Genomic DNA, 6,391 nt, shown 5'->3' with positions numbered 1-6,391 from the left:
CACCATTTGACCTTAGAACTGAAGAAGCTTCTTGGATGAGAGGTGAAACGTCTTCAAGTAACTTAAAGAAGTCCAGACGCTTTTCTTTGCAAGCTTCTTTGACTACGATGACCTGGATGACTGAGAACCTTCACAGACATATGTTTCTCTTGTTACGGCAACTTATTGAGATATGACTCAGTATGCAAATTAGCTGGAGTGAGTGGTGACGAAGAAGCTTCCTGTGTGTGTGTGTGTGACTGAGGCTTTCAGGGGAGGAAGCATAGCAGAAAAGGTTTGATTTCTTTTTGATTTCTAGAAGAAGTGGTTATAATGTAGGCTTACACATACAGATAGTACATAGATTTATTTTAGGATAAAGGGGAGAGCTTATACGTAGAAATGATTTTTATACATATTGCATTTTGTGCCTTAAAGGAGTTGTGGCTCAATTCGTCTCTTGAGGGTCACGAGCCTTTGGCTAGCGCTATGATTGGCCAATCTACTGTGAGGATGATATGAGTTATTGAAGGATTGCACATGCTTACAGACATATACTGTATATGTCCATAAACACACATGACAGTATTGATTCCAGGCAAAAGGCCTCAAATTCATTTAGCATTTAACTGAACTTGAGCTGGCCCTGTAATAAGTGACAGAAAAGAGGAACTGGATAGGAGTTTCTTGCTTTAAAGAAGGACCAAAGGAAGGAAAGCATATATTTTGGTTAAGTCTGATAAACTAGAATTAGAAGGTATTGTTACATCAAAAGGAGCAAAATGAAGTAAAAAGGCTATACCAAAAACAGGTTATAACATAGGAAATGTGAGGTTTAAAATGAAGTTAGTGTTAACACACAGGAGTTGTTTCAAGGCAGCGTTTAGCTATGATGAAATTTATGCATGAGTAATTGCTTATATGCTTAAACTTAATTGATTAAAGTGGTTGTTTTCTCTTGGATCCTTTAGTAGAATAGGCGCTTATAATGATTTTCTTGTGAAAGGTGACTTTAGATCAGAGTTAAGGAACTTGCAGCAGCGACAGTTTTGTGTACAGGATGTTGATGATCAGATAAGGCAACAGGAAACGTATGCAGGGACGTGAAAGCAGCGCTTTAAGAGTTTTAAAATGATGAGTAACGTTGAAGAATAAATACAAGTCAATAAGTCAAGAACATAAAGAACAAAATGGTGATGGTTAATCAACTGGACATAGTTGTGGTAGACAAACAGGAGAAGACGGCCATAATGATCGATATAGCGGTTCCGAATGACAGCAACTTTAGGAAAAAGGAACACGAGAAGCTCAAGAAATACCAAGGGCTCAGAGAAGAGCTCGAGAAGATGTGGAGGGTGAAGGTAATGGTGGTCCCAGTGGTAATCGGAGAACTAGGTGAGGGGGCTCCCAAGCTAGGCGAGTGGCTCCAGCAGATCCCAGGAACAACATCGGAGATCTCTGTCCAGAAGAGCGCAGTCCTGGGAACAGCTAAGATACTGCGCAGGACCCTCAAGCTCCCAGGCCTCTGGTAGAGGACCCGAGCTTGAAGGATAGACCGCCCGCAGGGGCGAGGGGGGAAATTTTTCTTCTGTTTATACATATATATATATATATATATGTGTGTGTGTGTGTGTGTATAAGTGGGTATTTCACAAAAATTGCGCTCACCAGGACAGCTTCACTAAAAGTTTGGAGTCACAATTTTTCTAATGTATACTTATAAAGAAATAAATGTTCAAGAAAACATGCTGATAAGTAGTGTATGTTTTGTGTTGTGAACCAACTGACCAATTGCTGTACATACAGGACAAATTTAGATTCAGTATAACACAATTCTTCCAGAATTATTGTGATTATACATTTATATATTAGTGAATGTGCAGTGTATAAATGTTTTTAAATCCACAAGACAAACCTCATCCACAAAGGGTTTTGTGGATGGGTTTCTTCCTTTCTTTGGGGGTGGTCATCATTAAATAGATGGGAACATACTAGTGGATGGTGTGTAGGATGAATGTTTTGCATTTGCAGACAAAAAGTCCTTTAGAAAAGAAAGGGTGGCTGAACAATGGTGGATGCCAGCTGGCTTTAATGACACTGGCTGCTACCCCCGCTCATCCCAGTCAGTTTTTGGCACATGCTCATCACTCTGACTCCACAAAAGGAGTCAAATGAAGAAGCACCCATCTGGAAGTTCTAATTCATACAGCTTTGGATAATGACTGCTACCTGCAGGACACAGACAAATCCACCAGCCTCTTGACTTACCGAATGTAGCATGAAATATTAATATGGATGCACATTTGTTTTGTTTTTTTGCTTTTATGATATGTTTTTACTTCCATACTATATTGTTATAGAGTCACCAGACTACCACCCACTGACCACATAATCCTTTAATTTTTAAAAATCATTTTACACTGTAAAATAAATAGAACACTTGAGCGATTACAAAAAAAAGGAAATCTGTTGCATGCAGTTCTTCCTTTTCTTTTCTTTTTTTATTTACATGAACTTAAATTAAGATTAAGTAGGTAAGTTCCTTTAACTTTTCTAACTTTGTAGAATTTAAGATTACATTTCAGGTCTAACCATTTAGTCAATTATACATACTCAGGTTGTTAAAACCAACCGTAAGAACATCAGTTCAGACTGATATTAGTATTTGAACTCAAAACCCACTTTTCACAAGTTAAGGTACAGTGGAGACTTTACCTTGGAAGCAGCACACTAGTCTAAAAAGGTATTTTTAATCATTTATTGTAATGTGGACCGGAAACATGTCAATTTATTAAAGCAGCTGTCCAAACTAGAACAACAGTCATGACAGGTAGTGACTGCTGTTGTGCTGATTTGACTGACAGCTGCTTCAGGTCTGTTCAGATACGTCTGTTACTCAAAATCTTCTCTTCTAGCACGACAACAGCACTGCAACTGTCATCGCTTCGATTGACTTCCTTTCACTGCAGTCTAAATTGGATATCCTTGAAAAAACACAATAAAATTAAAATGTAACCTGATATTTCTCACATTTTCATTTTTAAAATCCACAGCAGAGGGCAAGACAAAACACCAAAATTTGAACTATGAAAGTATGCACGTGTCTTTTTTCATCTCTTCTGTTTCTATAAAGAAATGTGAAATATAAAAGTGACTACAAACAGCTCATTAATTTAAAGTGAAGACAAAGAAATCACTCTCTGTAGGTATAGCTCATCTATGTTGGGGAATACACTGTGTAATGGTCAGTGTTTCAATCTGTCTTAAGTCTATATGACTACGCTAATAAAGCTGCCGGTGTGAATTTGCTGACAGACACAGTTTAATGAGCAGCTTATTCCAAAATGATGTCAGGAAGGATTACTGTATGTTGGCATTTTAAGCCACGAACATTCACAGGATGTATTATGTACACTTAACAGTTTAAATGAAAGAATGATTCTTATGTGATATTGATACTGCATGAAAGTGACATCTTGCTGCCAATAATCATAATGTATGTCCAGCATTTCAAAGAAAAAGGTGGTTGTGTAGAGGATAAACCATTAGATCCCTTTTTTTTTCACATTCAAGCAGACGTCTGGGTGGAAAACATTTTTTATTGTGTAACTTTGGCCTGTCACTCATGCTGACTATGAATCAACCGGGTGAGTGGCTGATTCTGTAAGTGAGAAAGATAAAGAGGTGGGTGGAACGGGGAATCTTTTTGCAGCCAAATAAGTGTCAGTTTGAAGACAGACAGCTTATATAAAGCTAGTGGTATAAAGAGGGGGAAGGAGAGCCGTGGAGAGAGAGACAGAGCGAGAGAGTTGCCATTCAATTAATTTTCAGAAATTGCTCTGGAGAAAATGCAAAGATGGAGCCTTGGTTTTGGATTATTTGCTGAATGGAATGTTGCATTGTCTTGCTGAAATAAGTGAGCTGTTGCCAGAAAAAGAAAAAAAAATGTCATATGTCATCACAAAATAATCTATCTGGATGCATAAATAGAATTTGTTTTCTCACAATGATTTTTAAACGCTGTTAGATTTCAACAACGCTTTTGGATATCTAAACTGTATATCTAAACTGGTTTTCCATTGAAAACCAATCTGATCTAAAGGATCAGATTGGTTTTCAATTACAGTAATTGACTGTAAGTACAGTCTCTGTTCTTACAGGCTCTGATTCTTTTGTTACGATTATATATCCAGAATGTTGGCAATAATGTTGTGAAACAAATAAAAAATGTTACTTCTACTGCGATCTTTGCTATTGGTGAAGTCTACATGGCAAGACACTTCACCCGTTGCCTACTGGTGGTGGTCAGAGGGTCCGGTGGCGCCAGTGTCCGGCAGCCTCACCTCTGTCAGTGCGCCCCAGGGCGGCTGTGGCTACAATGTAGCTGCCATCACCAGTGTGTGAATGTGTGTGTGAATGGGTGGATGACTGAATGTAGTGTAAAGCGCTTTGGGGTCCTTAAGGACTAAGTAAAGCACTATACAAATACAGCCGATTACATTCAGAAATGTTTGGATGTTAAATGTTCTGAGAACATTTATGATATTATTGCTTAACTTGGGACAATTCAATTCATGAAGTCATTACTAGTTAACATTAAAGGAATGGTTGGCTCAACAGGGCCACAGTGTTGAAGAGAAACCTAGGGTTGTTCTTATTTTCTTCAACCATTGAAGATTAGGGAGATGTTATAGCTTTACAGAGGGATTTCTTTATAAAGCAGCAAACATGTATCTTAAAAAATCAGTGAAGCTCCTGAAAACATTTGAATCAGGAAATATTTGTCACGGACCCAGCTCTGGAGGACTCGGGGGTCCGTGAGCAGTTTTGACTGTTATTATTATTATTATCGTTGTGTTCCACTCATTATATGTATGGACAGGATGTGGGTGTGTGGCTGGAGGATGGAGCACAGCCACCTGCAGACCTGATGGGTGTGGCCTCTGCGGGGGAGCTACTTGGGAGAGTGTTGGAGCTCCCGCCGGCGTGGGATCATTGCGTTGTCATCCCAAGTTAGTGTGTGGCAGTGTATAAGAGTACAGTTTGTGTATGCTCGCGGGGGTCAGTGTTGACGGCTGTTTCTGTGGTTTTCCTGCAGGTGGAAGAGTGGACCAGAAAGGCAGCACGCACGGGGTGTGCGGAAACATGACAGCGGGGAGCACGAGCACAGACGTCGGAGGGGAGCACACACACGGGAGTCAAGGGAGCAGCGGGGATTTATTGTGTTTACAGCTTTCACTGTAAATAAATTACACTGGGTCCTCATTCCCCATATTTTAATCTACGGTATATACGGTTAAAAAATATTCAGCTCTACAAAGACAATGAGAAAACAAGTGAATCTGTTGTAGAGATTCATGTGTTTGACTTGATGTCATCCGGACATCAGGAAGCCACACAAGCCTGGATGCTGAAATTTGATGTCCTATGAAGCAAGTTTATTATGTGCTAATCATTCAGACATTCAGATCTTAGTCTTCTTTTAGTCTTAAGAAAACGGGGTTTCATGATTAATGGCTATTTGTATGAGTGGCTTTTGATTAGGTGCTGAAGCACAGGTACATTTACACTTACAATAAATAAATAAATAATTTAATAGGATAAATAATAATTGAACCTCACTTCATTTTAGGGTCCACCAACCACACACTGTAAACATTTCACTGTATGATACAGTTTAAGTAGAGACATTAATTCTAACAACAATACTACAACAACACTAGTTTAAGTGGACTGAAAAAAAAAGATCCAAGAGTAATTTGTAAATTTGTGTGTCTGTGAGGCTTTACTGTAAGAGGCTGCTTATCGAGACACTTTCTCCTCTTTGTAGCTGAGCAGAGACAAACAGTTGCTCCAGAGCGCAGGACGGTACGCTACACAGGATTTAATTTTAGATTAGAGGTGGGTAAGGACTTTAAAAAATGATCATTCTTTTGGGGAAAAAAACTCATCAAAAGCAGATTAGTTACATCAATTCTTAACGTCTTTAGCTGAATAATCCCTTTTCAATGTAAGCACTGGGGTAAATTATGTAGTAGCATTTTATCCCCTTTCAAAGCCCTAAAATGAAACACTAGAATTAGTTTTACTTTAAAAGGGCACATCATATTTTTTGTCTCTTTTTCAATTAGTTCTTACCAGACATTCGTTAGCTCTATTCAAGATGAAAACATCAATATCCGCTGAATCAGGAATAGAGCATCTGTAAATGGCAGTCATTTTTCAAACTGTCCCTCACAGAGTAGGTGCTATAAAAAATTGCATAACTGTTGCTGTTTAAACTTTAGCTGAAGATGAAAGTGTGGGCTCTACAAACATCTCAGACAAAAGGACTTAGAATCAAAACACAAATGGTAAATGGCCTGTATTTGTATAGCGCTAGTCCCTAAGGACCCCAAAGCGCTTTACACAT

At 38.7% G+C, this 6,391-nt stretch overlaps 1 long non-coding RNA gene across 1 annotated transcript; it reads left to right on the top strand.

The window, feature by feature from the left end:
* The first annotated feature begins 210 nt into the window (after positions 1-210).
* LOC145419944 (uncharacterized) lies at positions 211-5,244 on the top strand. The gene is made up of 3 exons (XR_013901200.1): positions 211-274; positions 4,862-4,991; positions 5,078-5,244. It is a non-coding gene; the product is annotated as an uncharacterized LOC145419944 (long non-coding RNA).
* The last annotated feature ends 1,147 nt before the right edge of the window (positions 5,245-6,391 follow it).

The sequence above is a fragment of the Astatotilapia calliptera genome, chromosome 14 (assembly GCF_964374335.1).
Source record: "Astatotilapia calliptera chromosome 14, fAstCal68.1, whole genome shotgun sequence".
In the NCBI taxonomy this organism is placed as follows: Eukaryota; Metazoa; Chordata; class Actinopteri; order Cichliformes; family Cichlidae; genus Astatotilapia; species Astatotilapia calliptera.
Note: the sequence above shows the minus strand (reverse complement) of the source record. Positions and strands in the feature narration are given on the sequence as shown.